General features: G+C 43.6%; 1 protein-coding gene across 1 annotated transcript in view; it reads right to left on the bottom strand.

Annotated features, from left to right (window-relative positions):
* Positions 1-22,179, bottom strand: part of LOC120044633 (acid-sensing ion channel 2-like) — a 149,851-nt gene that overhangs the window by 118,191 nt on the left and 9,481 nt on the right. The window lies entirely within an intron of this gene.

Genomic DNA, 22,179 nt, shown 5'->3' with positions numbered 1-22,179 from the left:
ACACTGAGGGATGCATCAATTAGCTTTGGAGACCGTGCTGCGACTAGCAGTTTTAATAAACACAACCATACACACACCGACAGTGATGTAAAGGCACAACCACACACACGCACACGCACACACACACGCACACACAGCCACACCTAGTCAAAGCAGTCGATGATAAAGCTGCCTTGACAAACAAAAAGCCTACATGAATATGCATCCCCCATATCCCCATATTTAAGGAGCTGAAGTCCCATTGATTTGAAACTCGGCTGATCCCTGATCAGTCTTAAGTTAATCAAATAGACTGTGCTAAGGCTATTATTGTCACGTCTGCTCGTGCTCCTCCCCTCCGGCGTACGACGTCGCCAGAATACTAACCACCGGTCCTGGGATTCATCATTACGCACACCTGGTACTCATCATTGCGCGCACCTGTGAATCACTATGATTCACACCTGGACTCCATTATCTTCATCATTTCCTCCCCTTTATATGTCACTCTCCCAGGTTCACTCACCAGTTGGTATTGTTCTTGTGTCTCGGCGTACTGTCTTATGTTAGTGTTGTGTTCTTGGTTTTGTTTTATTAAAACGTTTCACCTGCACCTGCTTCCGACTCATCGCCCCATCATTATAATTATGGATTTGTGATTTTATATATATTTTTTTCTATTAGGTTTTAGATTTTTATTTGAAATTCTGTTTAGTTTCAGTTTTTTTTCAGGCTTGATTTACTAGGTTTTATTTAGTTTCAGTTTGATAAAAATATTTATATTTCATTTTTATATTATTTAGTTTGAGATTTAGTATTAGGGACAAAGTAGCCTATGCGTGGGAGGCTAGGAGACATTAATGTTTTTTAGCAAAATTATGGGTATGCTGACAAGATACGCGTCTCTCTGCTCCAACAACGGGAGTCGTTGTCCACAAAGCGGCACGGCGGGCTGTCTAGCTCCCGCCTATATCCTTTCTTTAGATTGGTGGATACATCTCATTATTGGAATCCTTTTTTACATTTTCGATGAGGGTTGTGGACGTCAACCGCATGTATTCAATGGGGAGAAATGCTATGCTACTAGCCTCATGTCATGAATATGCATAGCCATTTCGAGACAACTCTAATATAAATTGCTTTTTTCTCAAAGTTGCCGGGATGTCACGTTTCCATCAGTCCACTCGTAACAACTTAAGCATTATGAAATGTATATTTGATTAAATAAAACGTAGCAAATAAGCCATTCATAATTTTTTTAAACCAAATTCAACACTCTCTCAATTGACCTTCATGCAAAAACACCTTGCTTGGTGGGCGAAACAACGAAACTCCCTCCCTCTCTGGAGGGAGACAGATTTTCTGCTGAGTTGGGCCTCTCTCTTCCTCTACGGTTGTAGGCCTATAGTTTGTTTTTTGGGGATGTCACTTCTTGCTACTGGGGGGCAGTAATACATACGGTGATGGACCAGGACCATAGACTCAGATAGACATAACATCTCTGTATCTGTGTCATGATGGCGTCTGTGAGAGCATGGGCAACGCCATTGAGGCCATCTCCAGCTTGAAATAGTATATTTTCTTCATATTAAAATTCATCGGCTGATCCCTCCTGATGGCACCCTCCAAACGGGTCATCAGTCATTCTAACCGGGTCATCAGGAGGGATCAGCCAATGAAGTAGAAAGTCCCGCACAGTTGACTAAATCAAAACGGCAGACGTCCTCAATGGCGCTGCCCATGCTAACACAGGGTTTCCGCCACTAGATAACTCCATACAACTGGCCATTGCCAGGACATAGGTTGGGTTAAGTTTAAATTATAAAACTATCCTAATGTGACTTGGATTTTAAGGAATGTAAGAAATATGGTGGAAGGAAACTCTCTTCCCCGTGTTTAAACCAATCCAATGCTTTTTAAACTTTAGTAGTAGATGTAAGAATAATCAAGTACTTTTACATTTATCTGACAGAAGAGGAAAAAACAACAAATACATTTATGGCACATTTGACCTGATATGAAATGTAATATGAAACATGTATCACTGACTAACCCTTCAAGTAGGGTTGATAAAAACAGCATAAACAACACAACACTTCTTCACAAATCTATCAGTTCACAACCTGCCAGCTTGTCTGTGTGTGTTTCTGTTCAACCAAACAAGATGTTCTGGTTTATCTTCAAGGCTCCAGAGGGGTGGTCGCTCGGTTTCTCAAGCCTGATGACAGGCTGAATATTCTCTCCACGAACGCTTGGGATGCAGGTGCAGAAACCAGATTCAGTGCCACAGGGCACAGCTTTGGATAAACAACCATCCTTGCCTGCCAATACTGGAAAGGTGACTCTATAAACATGTCCCCCTTTACCTCTTTCAGGTATTTCCGCAGCTCACACGGGGCACTTAATGCCCTGCCTGGTTGACCCTCCGGCTGGACAGAGACACAATCTTTGATGCGAGGAAGCAACATATATTTCTGAAGAACTGTGGTCAAGATGCTTGCTGGATTCAACGTACTGGCCTCATGCTGGGGTCCTGCTGCTCCATAGCTGTACTCTCTGATTTGCTGACGTAAAAAAGACTGCTTCCCTCATCAGTGCCATCTCTGTTGAGCGAAGTGCCAGAGACACACTTTGGTCCATCAGGCAAGCTGCTGCAGGGGTTAGATCAAAGTTGGCTGCAAGAGGATTCAGTATGCATGGGAAGTGCTCACACAGTGACTTCAGGTGGACCTGTGCCAACTGTTTTGCAACAGTAGTTGACTGCCCCAAGGTTGAGAAGGCACATCAGTTTGAAGGTCTGTGTGGATTGTGAATGGCTCCAGCAACTTCACATGCTGCTCTAGCTTGGCCCAGCCACGCTCCGTGCTCGCCCTCGGATTTCTTCCCGGTTAGTTAGTGATAGTGATCCACAAGCTAGACCTATTTGAAACATCGGCATATACAGGCAGCATTTACCCACCAAATTCATAAATTCATAAAAACCCCTTCAAAAAAAGCTTGAAAACCCAAATTGGATTTAGAAGAAAACAACTATAACTAAACATCCTTTATAAGTGTTTTATTTTGTTTTAGTTTGTTTTAGTTTGTTTTGCAGTCAGTTTAGTTTTAGTTTATTTTTTTTTCAGTTCACTAAATAGTTTTTCAAATGTTTGCTTTTATTTTAGTTTTAGTTTACTATACTAACGTTGGATTGTGTTCCTCTCTGCTCCTCCCATGGTCTGATCCTGGGTCCGGCTGCAGGGCCTATTCTACCTCAACCTGTCTAAATCAAATCCCAGCCACCAGCTGAGCACCCTGTCTGGATCTGAAGCTACTTTGGGTAGATTTAATCATGCACTTCAGACAGTGCTTTAAGTGGGAGCTATTTAAAGACATCCTCCAGCCTATTATTATTATTATCACTATTTAACCCCATTGTTTTGGGGTATGCTAAAGTTACTCTGTGGTGGCTCTTGCCAAATAATAGAACCCTAATCCCAGGTTGAAGTCACTGATGGGGACAAATTTGCTCACAGAGAGAAAATGTTAACTTGCACTTGACATCGAAGGGGAATTACAATTGTAAAGTAAAAATTTTCCAAAAGGAATATGCATGTTTTGGCGTAGAAACTTTGAATAATCATCCTCATTATTTCCAACATTACAGTTGAGCTCATAAGTAATGCACTGTGAGGGTCAACTTCAAACATGACCTCTTTTGTCTATGGATTTTAATTGGTGATGTACTGTATACTATTCACTAGATTTAGCGGAAAAACTAAGACAGGAGGAGTCTTGCTGTGAAAATGCTCCTGTATTTCCATAATTCATGAAGATATCCATGGGAAGAACACAACACTGAGACATTCTGCATGTTCAATTATTGACGGGCACTCCAAATCTCAGTGAGGAATTTCTCTTTCATATTGTTCAGCTTGATCCTCCTGAGTCCTGTCTGTTCTTTGTTTTTATTCTATTTCTCCCACCCACTTCCCTCTATACACTATGTCTTTCCATTTCCTTCATAATGCCCTTCTCCCCCCTCTTTCTTTATATCCTCTCTCTCTCTCTCGCTCTCTCACTCTCTCACTCTCGCTCGCTCTCTCTCGCTCTCTCGCGCTTGCTCTCTCGCTCTCACTCTCGCACCCTTGCACTCGCTCTCTCTCGCTCCCTCTCTAGCTCTCTCTCTCTTGCTCTCACTCTCTTTCTCTCACTCTCTCTCTCTCCCTTCTCCTTTTATTGGCAGTGTATTAAAGGATCAGCTGTGTATAAGGTAGGGTAATAAAACAGAGACAACAGTCCTCTACAGGCTTGATGCACATGTCCAACCCCAGACTGTACACTATGGGTTAATAGAAGGGAGATGGACATGTATACATCAACCACGGCCTTCTATGTATCTAAATATGTTGCCTTGCTGCATTTCCTCATATTGATAGATGGATACATGGAAAGGTAATAAAATATGGATTATGGAGGGGATCATCCAGTCCAGATACCTGGGCTTACCAATAAGTCCAGAAAGGTCAGAGGAAAGGTCCTTGGACTTCCTTTTTACCTGAGACAGGAAGCTGTAAAGCCGCTGCGTGTGCGCACGCGCGTGTGTGTGCGTGTGTCAGATATGGAATCAATGGAAAGATTCAGGTAGAAAGTTGTCAGGAGTGCATCCACCCTCTGTCAGGTTGTGTTCATTCTCCCTCACAGTACCGTCGCCAAATAATGAGCTGGGTAGAAACACCTGCTATGCCTTTCAAGTCACTGCCTCTCTGCTGTGGCAAAGGGAGCTCCAACTCCATGGTTTGGAACAGAGACCTTCTGGTGCATAAAGCAGCTTCAAGCTGCTTTAAGTTGCTTTAGACAGATAACTCGGGAAATCACAAAATGCTGCCAGTAAGCATATTCCTGAGATAACAAAACATGCGTATCACAAGCAGAAATGTGAAATAAAGAAACGCTGGGTTCATTTGACTGCGTTTTGGGCTGTGGTGGCTGACAACAGCACCATAATGATCTAGTAGTATTTGATCCCGTCTGGGGGAGATGTTATGCATGTCAGGGATTCATGTTACAGAGCGGTGAGTTATGGAAGATGCAGCAAGGTGAGATAATATCCATGGGATTAATGCGTTTGTGTTTCATCTCAAGGCTCAGGCAGCAGGCTGTAACATATTCTGATGCTGAGCAGCCCTGCTATCTGACCTAATCTTCCACTACGTTCACAGCCGGCAGGCCAATCTCTCAGGACCGTAAATGGCCAACACACACTACTACCCTACCATACTAAACACATGCTGTCACATTCCTGACCTGTTTTCTGTTAGTTTTTGTATGTGTTAGTTGGTCAGGACGTGAGTTTGGGTGGGCAGTCTATGTTTTCTGTTTCTATGTTGGTTTTGGGTACCTGATATGGTTCTCAATTAGAGGCAGGTGGTTTTCATCTCCTCTGATTGAGAATCATATTAAGGTAGGTGTTTTCACTTTGTTTGTCGTGGGTGGTTGTCTCCTGTGTTAGTGTCTGTCTATGTTGCACCATACGGGACTGTTTCGGTTTGTTTGTTCATTTTGTTCGTTCGGTTTTTATGTAGTCATTTCCCTGTTCGTGCGTTCTTCGTGTTACATGTAAGTTCTTACGTCCAGGTTTGTCTACATTCGTTTTGTTATTTTGTTAGTTAATTCAAGTATAGTTCGTTTTTTTGTCTTCGTTGTTTTGTCGTGTCTAAATAAATATCATGTCTAAGTATCACGCTGCGTCTTGGTTCAATCCATGCTCCTCCTCTTCGGATGAAGAGGAAGAGGAGAACCGTTACACATGCTTTATACAGCTGACAGATCCTGAATGCTAGGGTGTAGACGATGACAAGAGAGTTGAGGAATAATGTTCTAGACAGATACTATGCTGATCTGAAATGTTCTAAACCAGTGCTTGGGCAGATGTGGACACAGGCACATTTCTTAAATGAATCCCCTTTAACGTCCCGTTGGGACCTGAGGGCTATAGGTTCTAGACTGGGGAATAATTGTCTACCTGAGGACAGAGAGTATGGTGATTCATACAGTAGGTGTGACAGCTGTAAGGCCTCATTATGTCTCTGTCTCTGGGTGTGTGGACTGCCCTCTGCTCTGGCTGTGGTTGGCTGGCTGGCTGTGGTCGTCACTGGCCACACGTCTCTCATATGGCTAGATGGATGCCGTGGATGGATGCTGGGTGAGTATGAGTGGGTGTTTGTGCTGCTTGTTGGTATGGATGTTAATAAAGCCTCTGAGAGTGTGTGTGTTGTGTTTTTACGAGTGTGTGTGTGTGTGTGGCTGCTTTATTTATGCAGGGGAGGTGTAGGCTGGGGACGGGGGAGGCGGTGTGGGAGAGAAGAGACCTTGGATCTTCTCCATGTTTTTCACTTAACAGTAACCTCGATCTCTCTTTCTCGAAAGCTCAACCTGGACTCAACGCTGGAGCGCGTCACTGTTCAGATAGTGTGCATGAACATGTGAAGCAGGTCAAGCATGACTCCGGCTGGGTGTAGCTGAGATGAAGACAGCGAATGAAGACAGCGAATGATATTCATAGAGGAGAACACTGTCCATTAGTCTTCCATTCCAAACACTAACCGTTTAGGAGTACTGGGGGCTTTGCATAGACATGACCTTATGAATACCAACAATGTTTAATTTTTCCATTTGAATTCAAATCGTTTTCCATATGAGGAGATTAAGGTGATAGTTATCAAAGGGCTGGGGGTGTTGTCAGACAGACAGCCTGTGGTGGTAGGGCTGGTTTACTATAGCAGTCTGCACTCCTACTAGCATATACAGTTGAAGTCGGAAGTCTACATACACCTTAGCCAAATACATTTAAACTCAGTTTTTCACAATTCCTGACATTTAATTCTAGTAAAAATTCCCTGTCTTAGGTCAGTTAGGATCGCCACGTTATTTTAAGAATGTAAAATGTCAGAATAATAGTGGAGAGAATGATTTATTTCAGCTTTTATTTCTTTCATCACATTCCCTGTGGGTCAGAAGTTTACATACACTCAATTAGTATTTGGTAGCATTGCCTTTAAATTGTTTAACTTGGATCAAATGTTTTGTGTAGCCTTCTACAAGCTTCCCACAATAAGCTGGGTGAATTTTGGCCCATTCCTCCTGATAGAGCTGGTGTAACTGAGTCAGGTTTCTAGGCCTCCTTGCTCGCACACGCTTTTTCAGTTCTGCCCACACATTTTCTATAGGATTGAGGTCAGGGCTTTGTGATGGCCACTCCAATACCTTGACTTTGTTGTCCTTAAGCCATTTTGCCACAACTTTGGAAGTATGCTTGGGGTCATTGTACATTTGGAAGACCCATTTGCGACCAAGCTTTAACTTCCTGACTGATGTCTTGAGATGTTGCTTCAATATATCCACATAATTTTACTTGTTCATGATTCCATCTATTTTGTGAAGTGCACCAGTCCCTCATGCAGCAAAGCACCCCAACAACATGATGCTGCCACCCCCGTGCTTCACGGTTGGGATGGTGTTCTTCGGCTTGCAAGCCTCCCCCTTTTTCCTCCAAACATAACGATGGTTATTATGGCCAAACAGTTCTATTTTTGTTTCATCAGACCAGAGGACATTTCTCCAAAAAGTACGATCTTTGTCCCCATGTGCAGTTGCAAAAAGTAGTCTGACTTTTTTTGTGGCGGTTTTGGAGCAGTGGCTTCTTCCTTGCTGAGCGGCCTTTCAGGTTATGTCGATATAGGACTCGTTTTACTGTGGATATAGATACTTTTGTACCTGTTTCCTCCAGCATCTTCACAAGGTCCTTTAATGTTGTTCTGGGATTGATTTGCACATTTCGCACCAAAGTACGTTCATCTCTAGAAGACAGAACGCATCTCCTTCCTGAGCGGTATGACGGCTGCGTGGTCCCATGGTGTTTATACTTGCGTATTATTGTTTGTACAGATGAACGTGGTAACTTCAGGCGATTGGAAATTGCTCCCAAGGATGAACCAGACTTGTGGAGGTCTACAATTTAGGTCTTGGCTGATTTCTTTTGATATTCCCATGATGTCAAGCAAAGAGGCACTGAGTTTGAAGGTAGGCCTTGAAATACATCCACAGATATACCTCCAATTGACTCAAATTATGTCAATTAGCCTATCAGAAGCTTCTAAAGCCATGACATGATTTTCTGGAATTTTCCAAGCTATTTAAAGGCACAGTCAACTTAGTGTATGTAAACTTCTGACTCACTGGAATTGTGATACAGTGAATTATAAGTGAAATAATCAGTCTGTAAACAATTGTTGGAAAAATTACTTGTGTCATGCACAAAGTAGATGTCCTAACCGACTTGCCAAAATTATAGCTTGTTGACAAGAAATTTGTGGAGTGGTTGAAAAACGAGTTTTAACCTGTTTGGGCTCAAGGGGCAGTATTGAGTAGCCAGATAAAAGGTGCCCATTTCAAAAAGGCCTCGTACTCAATTCTTGCTCGTACAATATGCATATTATTATTACTATTGGATAGAAAACACTCTCTAGTTTCTAAAACCGTTTGAATTATATCTGTGGGTGAAACAGAACTGGACTTAGAGCAATTTTCCTATGTGTATGTCAGAATGCAGAATTTTGCTGGCTGTTCTGAGACCTGTGTATTAATTTGCCTGTCCTCTATTGGTTGAGATGCACTGCATACGCCTTCCCCTGGGTGTCAGCGAATAGGGAGACTTGAAATGGAGTTTCTACGTAGTTCCCAAAGGTTATAAATTGCTTGGAATCGAAGTGTCCCATCTTTCCACTCTTCGCTCTGACGCAGGGAGGGTCTTGGCATGTCATGTTAGAAGCTCCTGTTTTAGCTCCTAGATATATCCGGCTCTGTTTTTATTCGATATAGGTGTTAAAGACATCGTAATGTTGTTATTTTAAACCGAATTATATCAGTTTATGTCAGTATATTGCGATTTTCGGGTATTTATTTTCGTGACGTTGTAGGAAGTTGGGTATCTCTGGCCCACATGGCTATTGTTTACTGCTAATTGCAACGTTGAAGACGACGTTCTCCAACCTAGCAACGATTCTTTTGGACAAAGGACACCTTTCCCAAGATTCTGATGGGAGTTCATCAAAAAGTAAGAACTATTTATGCTGATAATTCATTATTCTGTTGGAAAAAGTAAAATGCATAAGACGCCATTACTTGCAGTGTAGCCTTGCTTTATCGCACCCTGCATTGCGCAGTAACGTTAATTTTAAAAATGTAATTCAGCGATTGCATTAAGAACTAATTTGTCTTTCAATTGATGTCCAACCTGTATTTTTTTAGTCAAGTTTATGAATAGTTTTCGATAAGAATAGGTGCCTTTCCAAGATGGCGCTGGACAGATTGCTTGAGTATTTGGACACTATTTTCATTGTATAAGCACGATTTGTGCCACTAAATATGCACATTTTCGAACAAACTCTATATGCATTGTGTAATATGATGTTACAGGATGTCAGGGTTGTGTGCGGAGAACACCTACACACCTCCCTGAACACTGACAGGACCATCCCTTAAGAGCCCTCTGTTGCCACGAAATAATCGGATCATGAGAGGCCAACCAGGGAAGACCCAACACAACAGGAAACGCAGGAGAGTCGATCAGGAAGAGACTAATTCTCTCCTCGTGATCCCCCCGCGTTCTCATAGCGATGGGCGCTGTGACCTCCCCAACCAGCCCCGACCCCAAAGGACGACTATCTAAGGCATGTACAGGGAAGGGAACATCAACCGGAATAATAGGGATCCCTAAGCTATGAGCCAAAGAGCGGTCAATAAAGTTCCCAGCTGCGCCTGAATCTACTAGCGCCTTATGCTGGGAATGTGGGGAAAACCCAGGAAATTCTATAGATAACCACATGAGTGCAACAGAAGGCTCTGGGTGAGTTATGTGCCTACTCACCTGAGACGACCCACCAGTGCTCCGCCTGCTACCTCGACTCCCAGGAGAAACACCCCAGCACCGGACAGCAGTGTGCCCTCTGCGTCCACAGTTGGTACATGGAGTGGTTCCCCCTCCGGTCTCCCTCCTAGCAGCCCCTCCCAACTCCATAGGGGTTGGATCCAAGGAGCTGGGTAATGGAATGGGCGGACCCCGATCTAGGCCAACAGGTTATCCAGCCGGATAGATAAATCCACCAGCTGGTCCAGGTTGAGAGTGGTGTCCCTGCAGGCTAGCTCCCTACGAACGTCCTCACGTAGACTACACCTGTAGTGGTCGATCAGGGCCCGCTCATTCCATCCCGCACCAGCGGCCAGAGTACGGAAGTCCAAGGCGAAATCTTGAGCGCTCCTCATCCCCTGCCTTAGATGGAACAATCGCTCTCCCGCCGCTCTCCCTTCAGGTGGATGGTCAAAGACTGCCCGGAAGCGGCGAGAGAAGTCATCATAGTTATCCAGGGTAGATCCCTCTCTTCCCCAGATGGCGTTGGCCCACTCCAGGGCTTTACCAGTCAGACAGGAGATGAGAGCGCCCACCTTCTCGTGTCCCGAAGGGGACGGATGAACAGATGCCAGGTATAGCTCCAGCTGTAGGAGGAAACCCTGACACCCGGCTGCTGTTCCGTCATACGCTCCTGGGAGCGAGAGCCGAATTCCACTGGTTCCGACCGGTGGAGGGATGGATGGTGGTGTAGGTTGAAGTGCGGGTGTTGTTGCTGGGTTATGATTTACCGGGAGACCTCCTCTCTCCCATCTGTCCATAGTTTGCAGCACGCGATCCATGGCTGTCCCTAAACTATGCAACATGGTCGCGTGCTGTTGAACCTGCTCCTCTACTGGGAGAGAAGGGCTGGCTGCGCCTGCTGACTCCATTTGAAGTTTGGTCCGTGATTCTGTCAGGGTTGTGTGCGGAGAATATTCGGAGTCAAACGCAGGACACAGGTGTTGAGCGAAACCACAGTGTTTTACTCAAAATTAATGCACAATTCCACAAATGGAAATAAACAGATACATACACGTATCAACTACAACACCTAACGCACAAACAATCACGGACAAAACAGAAATGAAAGCCAGAGGGTTAAATAGGGAACATGATGGGGGAATTGAAACCAGGTGTGTATAATACAGACAAAACAAAACGAAACTGAAAAATGGATCGATGGTGACTAGAAAGCCGGTGACGTCGACCGCCGAACACCACCCGAACAAGGAGAAGGGCCGACTTCGGCGGAAGTCGTGACACAGGACTGTCATCTGAAGAATTCTGAGAAGGTTAGTGAAAAAATTTATATATTTTGGTGGTTTCTACGTTATCGCTATTTTTGCCTTGAATCAATGCTGTTGTTATGTTTGCTATTGTGCTAAGCTAATATAACGCTATATTGTGTTTTCGCTGTAAAACACTTGATAAATCGGAAATATTGTCTGGAATCACAAGATGCCTGTCTTTCAATTGCTGTACACTATGTATTTTTCAGAAATGTTTTATGATGAGTATTTAGTTATTTGGCGTTGGTGTCTGTAATTTTTCTGTCTGCTTTCGGTGCAATTTCTGACTGTAGCTGCAATGTAAACTATGATTTATACCTGAAATATGCAAATTTTTCTAACAAAACATATGCTATACAATAAATATGTTATCAGACTGTCATCTGATGAAGTTGTTTCTTGGTTAGTGGCTATTTATATCTTTATTTGGTCGAATTTGTGATAGCTACTGATGGAGTAAAAAACTGATGGAGTAAAAAAAGTGGTGTCTTTTGCTAACGTGGTTAGCTAATAGATTTACATATTGTGTCTTCCCTGTAAAACATTTTAAAAATCGGACATGTTGGCTTGATTCACAAGCGTGTACCTTTCATATGCTGTATTGGACTTGTTAATGTGTGAAAGTTAAATATTAAAAAAAATATATATATTTTGAATTTCGCGCCCTGCACTTGAGCTGGCTGTTGTCATAAGTGTACCGACGTCGGGCTTGCAGCCTGAAGAAGTTAATGACTTCAACTGTAAATGACCAGCAGCCTGAGTATAACTCCTACTAGCATATAAATGACCAGCAGCCTGAGCATCACTCCTACTAGCATATAAATGACCAGCAGCCTGAGTATCACTCCTACTAGCATATAAATTACCAGCAGCATGAGTATCACTCCTACTAGCATATAAATTACCAGCAGCCTGAGTATAACTCCTACTAGCATATAAATGACCAGCAGCCTGAGTATCACTCCTACTAGCATATAAATGACCAGCAGCCTGAGCATCACTCCTACTAGCATATACATGACCAGCAGCCTGAGTATCACTCCTACTAGCATATACATGACCAGCAGCCTGAGTATCACTCCTACTAGCATATACATGACCAGCAGCCTGAGTATCACTCCTACTGGCATATAAATGACCAGCAGCCTGAGCATCACTCCTACTGGCATATAAATGACCAGCAGCCTGAGCATCACGCCGGCCGTAACACATGTCAATGGTATAGATTTTACTATTAGCTAGACGGCAGGCAGCTGGACCTGGTGATCTCAGAGCACTTCTGTGTCTCTATTTTCCAGATGAAAATTGGATTGGGTGCTGGGCATGGCGGACAGAGGGCTTGCTGTGTTAATGAGATTGCTGTGGACGGGGGCTGCTGGAGCTACAGCTCCCCCTGACTGGCAGCATTGTTTACTCTAGGCAAGATCAATAGTTTATGGTGTGTTGTACAGCGCCCCACTGAAAGGTCAAGGAGAGCTTGGCTTTCTTAACCAGGTGTTTTTAAAACCATCGCTTGCTCTCACAGGCCCCATGGTAACTGGACTAGCTTTGTCCAAACAGGGCCAAGTCAATCACCTCACACTGCCTTCATGTCCAAACAGGGTCATGTCAATCACCTCACACTGACTTCATGTCCAAACAGGGCCATGTCAATCACCTCACACTGCCAAGTCAATCACCTCACACTGCCAAGTCAATCACCTCAGACTGCCTTCATGTCCAAACAGGACAATGTCAATCACCTCACACAGCCTTCATGTTCAAACAGTGCCATGTCAATCACCTCACACCGCCTTCATGTTCAAACAGGGCCATGTCAATCACCTCACACTGCCTTCATGTTCAAACAGCGTCATGTCAATCACCTCACACCGCCTTCATGTTCAAACAGGGCCATGTCAATCACCTCACACTGCCTTCATGTTCAAACAGGGTCATGTCAATCATCTCACACATTCTTCATGTCCAAACAGGGCCATGTCAATCACCTCACACTGCCTTCATGTTCAAACAGGGCCAAGTCAATCACCTCATACTGCCTTCATGTTCAAACAGGGCCATGTCAATCACCTTACACTGCCTTCATGTCCAAACAGGGAGGTGATTGACTTGGTCTGGGAAACAACAGGTGGAGGAAGCTTTCTGCTATACAAAGAAACAGTGGCAACAGTAGGCTACATAAGAGATGTGAAACACCAAGCTGACATTTGCACACAAAAAAGTTTGAAAACATGATATTGTTTGAGGTTAGACTTAGGGTGCAGTGCAAAGCAAGAGCTTATTCAAGGTACTGGAAGAGAAAAAGCAGATTATTTGTGACTGAGGTAACTTTGTGACTTCATGGCAATCCACTCAGTGAATGTGTGCTTTCATTTCTCCATCTAGAACATAGATCACTCTGAGGCACTGTGAGTTTACCCTGTCTCTATAAAATGTATTATCCACAAAGCCTAACATTACACCAGTAAGAAATATTATGGAAAAATGGCTTGCAATGAGGAAAAATCGATTCACGTCTACACCGATAACTAACTCAATCATATAGGCCTTTGCCACACACACACACACACACACACACACACACACACACACACACACACACACACACACACACACACACACACACACACACACACACACACACACACACACACACACACACACACACACACACAGTGCAGCAGCACACCTAGCAGCAACGCTGTTAATAAGTTAACGTCGTTCTAAGATTTCTCCAGGGATATAACTGATAGATTATAGTGGTTAGGCAAGGCAGAAGTGTTACATGTCCTGTCGAGAGTGCTTGATTGACTAGTAATCTCCATCTCTGAGCATTGTTTGAATGTATCATCTGAGGTGCCACATCTGTTTCACACAGGGGCTTGGTTAGGTAGGGTATAGATCTGTATATGTGATATACAGTAGAGAATGGATTATCTACTACATCTGCACAGCTTTGATCAGGTATGATACACATCATCATTTGGGGGAAGCTAAGGCCATCTGTGAGTTTATTGGGTTATGGGTCTGTGATCACCAGCGTTTCTTCTTGATCAAAAAGGGGCTTAGGTGGGTGGGCGTGGCAGGGTGGCGTGGCAATGGGCGTGGCTGAACTTTAGAGGCTCCCACGTCAGATATTGCGAGTGTGCGTTTGACAATTGCGCTGACTTAATGCCAGACGAAAATAGAGCCCTGGGAGTGAATGACAATGAGCTTCCTTCCACACATACAGTATCAGTCAATGTGCAGGGCTTGACATTCACTTTTTTAGCCACTGTTTGGACATAGGCGGCACAAAAAAACGCTAAAGCGGCCCGCTCAGTGATTTTTCTGCCATTGAAAAATCACTGAGCGGGCCGCTTTAGCGTTTTTTGCTCAGTAATCCTTGACAATGAAGTGGGGAATAGTTTGGTTCAGTGTAGATTTCTATCTGTGACGTAAGGCTGAGGGGGAGAGGGAAATGGACCTCCATAAACTATAGCAAACATATAATGGATTTATTGATCAGGGAGCTGTCCCCTACTTCCTGTTCACTGTGATAGATTTGGCACAAGGGAGTCTACCACAGGAGTTTGGGCAGAATTATGGTCCCCCTCATTTAAATTCACTACCATATTGCTACCATCTCTCTCTCTCTCCCTCTCTCTCTCTCTCTCTCTATGTGTTCTATCTCTCCCTCTCTCTCTCTCTCTCTCTCTCTCTATATGTGTGTTCTCACTCTCTCTGCTGTGCAGTTCAAAGGATTCTCTGCACTGTTAAGCCTTTCATAACCAGGCAACCACACACACACACACACACACACACACACACACACACACACACACACACACACATCTCATTATCATTGACACTTCATGTCACTCTTCCAGTGGCAGTATTCTAAATGCAGTGGTAATGATTTGGCCTGAGGGAAGCCTTCTTCTGTGATGCACTGATGGTCTAATGAGATGTGCACACTGACACTGAGGGGGCCAGTTACAGACATCACATCAGACTTCCTCCTGTGTTATAACAGTGGATGGAGAGGCGAGAGGAAGGCCTCACTGGAATCCCACTGGCTCAGTAGACTGAGATCAATCACTACTGTACAGTAGGCTTAACTTCTACTTGGTACTCATCCCGGATCCGGGAGCACCCTAATCAGTAAAAAAGCTGACTAGCATAGCCTAGCATAGCGCCACAAGTAAATACTAGCATCTAAATATCATGAAATCACAAGTCCAAGACACCAGATGAAAGATACACATCTTGTGAATCCAGCCATCATTTCCGATTTTAAAAATGTTTTACAGCGAAAACACAATATGTATTTCTATTAGCTAACCACGATAGCAAAAGACCCAACCGCATATTTTCACAATTTTTTTACTGCATAGGTAGCTATCACAAATTCGACCAAATAAAGATATAAATAGTCACTAACCAAGAAACAACTTCATCAGATGACAGTCTTATAACAGATTTATTGTATAGCATATGTTTTGTTCGAAAAATGTGCATATTTCAGGTATAAATCATAGTTTTACATTGCAGCCACCATCACAAGTCTCACCAAAGCAGCTAGAATAACTACAGAAACCAACGTGAAATACCTAAATACTCATCATAAAACATTTATGAAAAATACACGGTGTACAGCAAATGAAAGACAAACATCTTGTGAATCCAGCCAATATTTCAGATTTTTTAAGTGTTTTACAGCGAAAACACAATATAGCATTATATTAGCTTACTACAATAGCCTACCACACAACCGCATTCATTCAAGGCACGTTAGCGATAGCGAATAAACCAGCAAAAGATATTAATTTTTTCACTAACCTTCTCAAACTTCATCAGATGACAGTCCTATAACATCATATTACACAATACATATATGGTTTGTTCGAAAATGTGCATATTTAGCGGCACAATTCGTGGTTTTACAATGTGAATACGTAGTGAAAATGCAGAAATATTGTCCGGAGAAATCTTGGAGAGGCACCTAATCTAATCAAATAACTAATAATAACTTTACAAAAAAATACAGGTTGGACAGCAAATGAAAGATACACTAGTTCTTAATGCAACCGCTGTGTTAGATTTTTTTAAATAACCTAAGTACAACATACAGCTTACGTTATAGCGAGACAGCGTCCAAAATCAGCGCCCAAAATACGACGACACATTTTCGACAGAAATACGAAATAACATCATAAATGGTTCCTACTTTTGATGATCTTCCATCAGAATCTTGTACAAGGGGTCCTTTGTCCAGAATAATTGTTGTTTGGTTGTAGAATGCCCTCTTCATCTGTAGAACGCTAGCCAATGCTAGCCATGCGGCACAGAAGTGTCCAACTCACCATAACGCATAACAAAGAAAATACCGAAAATCGGAATAAACTGATATAAACTGATATAAGTCGGTTTAATATAACTAGTTGATGATGTTTTTAACACATATATCAAATAAAATCAGAGCCGGATATATCTAACGCCTATAACGAAAGCTTTTCAGAACGCAATCCTGAGCTCCCTCTCGCGCCAAGCTGAATGGTGAAAAGACTAGACCCACCGTTCCAAGAGGTCTTGTTCGGCCTCAGATTGAGCTATACACCCCATTCCAACTCTCACTGCCTACTGACATCTAGTGGAAGGCGTATGCAGTGCATGTAGACCCATAGATTCCATGCAAATTAATAGGCTGACCCTGGAACAGAGCCCCCGATTTCAGATTTCTCACTTCCTGACAGGAAGTTTGCTGCAAAATGAGTTCTGTTTTACTCACAGATATAATTCAAACGGTTTTAGAAACTAGAGAGTGTTTTCTATCCAATAGTAATAATAATATGCATGTTGTACGAGCAAGAATTGAGTACGAGGCAGTTTAATTTGGGAACGATTTTTTACAAAGTGAAAACAGCGCCCCCCCTATTGAGAAAAGGTTTTAAACACACAGCCAGCTGAGAAACACACCCGCCACAATTACAATACAACTCAACCACGGCTCAATGCTACATACTGTGCATACAAAGAACGACACCCACACCACCATCACAATACAACTCAACCACGGCTCAACCACGGCTCAATGAAAAACCAGTCTGACTGTAACGGACATCTTCACACAGTCTGACTGTAACGGACATCTTCACACAGTCTCACTGTAACGGACATCTTCACACAGTCTGACTGTAACGGACATCTTCACACAGTCTGACTGTAACGGACATCTTCACACAGTCTCACTGTAACGGACATCTTCACACAGTCTGACTGTAACGGACATCTTCACACAGTCTGACTGTAACGGACATCTTCACACAGTCTGACTGTAACGGACATCTTCACACAGTCTCACTGTAACGGACATCTTCACACAGTCTGACTGTAACGGACATCTTCACACAGTCTGACTGTAACGGACATCTTCACACAGTCTCAATGTAACGGACATCTTCACACAGTCTGACTGTAACGGACATCTTCACACAGTCTGACTGTAACGGACATCTTCACACAGTCTGACTGTAACGGACATCTTCACACAGTCTCACTGTAACGGACATCTTCACACAGTCTGACTGTAACGGACATCTTCACACAGTCTCAATGTAACGGACATCTTCACACAGTCTGACTGTAACGGACATCTTCACACAGTCTGACTGTAACGGACATCTTCACACAGTCTCACTGTAACGGACATCTTCACACAGTCTCAATGTAACGGACATCTTCACACAGTCTGACTGTAACGGACATCTTCACACAGTCTGACTGTAACGGACATCTTCACACAGTCTGACTGTAACGGACATCTTCACACAGTCTGACTGTAACGGACATCTTCACACAGTCTCACTGTAACGGACATCTTCACACAGTCTGACTGTAACGGACATCTTCACACAGTCTGACTGTAACGGACATCTTCACACAGTCTCACTGTAACGGACATCTTCACACAGTGTGACTGTAACGGACATCTTCACACAGTCTCACTGTAACGGACATCTTCACACAGTCTCACTGTAACGGACATCTTCACACAGTCTGACTGTAACGGACATCTTCACACAGTGTGACTGTAACGGACATCTTCACACAGTGTGACTGTAACGGACATCTTCACACAGTCTGACTGTAACGGACATCTTCACACAGTCTCAATGTAACGGACATCTTCACACAGTCTGACTGTAACGGACATCTTCACACAGTCTGACTGTAACGGACATCTTCACACAGTCTCACTGTAACGGACATCTTCACACAGTCTCAATGTAACGGACATCTTCACACAGTCTGACTGTAACGGACATCTTCACACAGTCTGACTGTAACGGACATCTTCACACAGTCTGACTGTAACGGACATCTTCACACAGTCTGACTGTAACGGACATCTTCACACAGTCTCACTGTAACGGACATCTTCACACAGTCTGACTGTAACGGACATCTTCACACAGTCTGACTGTAACGGACATCTTCACACAGTCTCACTGTAACGGACATCTTCACACAGTGTGACTGTAACGGACATCTTCACACAGTCTCACTGTAACGGACATCTTCACACAGTCTCACTGTAACGGACATCTTCACACAGTCTGACTGTAACGGACATCTTCACACAGTGTGACTGTAACGGACATCTTCACACAGTCTGACTGTAACGGACATTGCACACATTGCACTCAAAATCAAACACAGCCACTTACATCCTGAGAGAACTGGCTTGAAGTCATCTATTCCCTGTCTATATACCATGTCTATACCCTGTATATACACCCTGTCTATATACCCTGTCTATATACCCTGTCTATACCCTGTCTATATTCCGTGTCTACACCCTGTCTATACCCTGTCTATATACCATGTCTACACCCTGTCTATATACCATGTCTACACCCTGTCTATACCCTGTCTATATACCATGTCTACACCCTGTCTATACCCTGTCTATACCTTGTCTATATACCATGTCTACACCCTGTCTATACCCTGTCTATATACCCTGTCTATATACCATGTCTACACCCTGTCTATACCCTGTCTATATACCATGTCTACACCCTGTCTGTACCTTGTCTATATACCATGTCTACACCCTGTCTATACCCTGTCTATATACCATGTCTACACCCTGTCTATACCCTGTCTATACCCTGTCTATACCTTGTCTATATACCATGTCTACACCCTGTCTATACCCTGTCTATATACCCTGTCTATATACCATGTCTACACCCTGTCTATACCCTGTCTATATACCATGTCTACACCCTGTCTGTACCTTGTCTATATACCATGTCTACACCCTGTCTATACCCTGTCTATATACCATGTCTACACCCTGTCTATATACCCTGTCTATATACCATGTCTACACCCTGTCTATACCCTGTCTATATACCATGTTTACACCCTGTCTATACCCTGTCTATATACCATGTCTACACCCTGTCTATACCTTGTCTATATACCATGTCTACACCCTGTCTATATACCCTGTCTATATACCCTGTCTATATACCATGTCTACACCCTGTCTATACCCTGTCTATATACCCTGTCTATATACCATGTCTACACCCTGTCTATACCCTGTCTATATACCTGTCTATATACCATGTCTACACCCTGCCTATACCCTGTCTATATACCATGTTTACACCCTGTCTATACCCTGTCTATATACCATGTCTACACCCTGTCTATACCCTGTCTATATACCATGTCTACACCCTGTCTATACCCTGTCTATATACCATGTCTACACCCTCTCTACAGCAGTGCTCCCGAGTGGCGTTGCGGTCTAAGGCACTGCATCTCAGTGCTAGAGGCGTCACTACAGACCCTGGTTCAATTCCAGGCTGTATCACAACCGGCCGTGATTGGGAGTCCCATATGGCGGCGCACAATTGGTCCAGCGTTGTCCGGGTTAGGGTTGACCGGGGTAACTGACTTGCCTAGTTAAATAAAGGTTAAATAAAATTAATTAATAAAAAACACCCTGTCTACACCCTGTCTGTATATGCTGTCTATACTCTGTCTATACCCTGTCTGTATATGCTGTCTATACTCTGTCTATACCCTGTCTGTGTCACGATCGTCGTAACTTTGAGGAAGAGTGGACCAAGGCGCAGCGTGAGAGAAATACATCTTATTTTATTTTTGAAGATGAAACACGAAAAACGAACACTTTTACAAAACAAAACAACAAACGACCGTGAAGCTACAAACGTAAGTGCATACACAAGCTACAAACGTTAAACATAGACAATTACCCACAAAAGCCTACTGCCTATGGCTGCCTTAAATATGGCTCCCAATCAGAGACAATGAATGACAGCTGTCTCTGATTGAGAACCATTCAGGCAACCATAGACTTACCTAGACACCTACACTCAACACAAACCCATACACTCTACCAAAACCCCCTATACCATACAACCACCCCAGACGAGACAACTATACACAAACATCCCCCCTGTCACACCCTGACCTAACCAAAATATTACAGAAAACAAAGATAACTAAGGCCAGGGCGTGACAGTCTGCCCTGTCTACACCCTGTCTGCACCCTGTCTATACCCTGTCTGCACCCTGTCTATACCCTGTCTGTATATGCTGTCTATACCCTGTCTGCACCCTGTATATGCTGTCTATACCCTGTATATACCCTGTCTGTATATGCTGTCTATACCCTGTCTGCACCCTGTCTATACCCTGTCTGTATATGCTGTCTATACCCTGTCTGCACCCTGTCTGCACCCTGTCTATACCCTGTCTATACCCTGTCTGTATATGCTGTCTATACCCTGTCTGCACCCTGTCTATACCCTGTCTGTATATGCTGTCTATACCCTGTCTATACCCTGTCTGTATATGCTGTCTATACCCTGTCTGCACCCTGTCTGTATATGCTGTCTATACCCTGTGGGCACCCTGTCTGCACCCTGTCCGCATCCTGTACGCCACCCTGTCTATACCCTGTATAGATTACTCAGCCACAGAACTTCAGGAGCCACCGTGGTGAGAATCCTAAATAAATTTATGTCTGTGTTGCAATCAGGATGAGCACCTCACTCCAGATGACTGAGATTGGTTTGAAACATTTTTACAGGGTCTTGGCCTGAGGGCATGTTTCTGATTAAGTACCACATTGTTTGACGGCGTGCTGCTCTGCTCCTCGTCCTGTTCCGGACAGGGAGGCCGCCGATACAGAGGACTGACAGCAGGATCATTACAGCGCTAGCGCTAATCGGACGCTGTGTTTAAACTTAATGAAAGTCATCCATCTCTATGCAGCCATGGACACAAGGCTGACCATCTCAATGGGGCCATGAAGGAGTATGAAGAGTGAGACCACTGCTTTGCACTCGTTCAACTGTATTTATTGAAGGGGTGGAGGTTAATATTGCTCTGTTAGTTGGTTTTAATGCACTGCTGCTCAACATGTAAAGTGAAGTGAGAGTGGCTGAGAGCCTACAACTTGTGCTATAATGATTGACACATCAGTGAGGACTGTAGCAGTAGTCCCACATAAACACATGGACACATACACTCTGTCTTCACAAACACAGTACTGCACGCATCACCTTCATTTGACACTCCCTTTCTGTTCTCCAGTGAGTTTTACAGGCTCTAGGGCCAATGGAGGGAGATAAGAAGAGAAAAATGAAATGCAAAAATAACATTTCAAAGAGTGTTTGAGCATTTGTGTCACCTCAGAGAAAACATCTGTCACTGTCACAGCACCATGAGAAGCACAAACAGAGAGAGAGAGAGAGAGAGAGAGAGAGAGAGAGAGAGATCAGGCAGTACAGTTCTCATGGGGCTGGCAATAGAGACTGTTCCCTGTGATATGAAATGGCTCCCAGGCCAAGGCCACCACATGGTTCAACAAGTAATGCCCAAATCTAATCAACAGAACCATGAACAGGCCCTAATGAGCATGGAAGAAACTACAATTAACAGAGCAAATACTAT

This window comes from Salvelinus namaycush, chromosome 3 (genome assembly GCF_016432855.1).
Source record: "Salvelinus namaycush isolate Seneca chromosome 3, SaNama_1.0, whole genome shotgun sequence".
Taxonomy (NCBI): Eukaryota; Metazoa; Chordata; class Actinopteri; order Salmoniformes; family Salmonidae; genus Salvelinus; species Salvelinus namaycush.
Note: the sequence above shows the minus strand (reverse complement) of the source record. Positions and strands in the feature narration are given on the sequence as shown.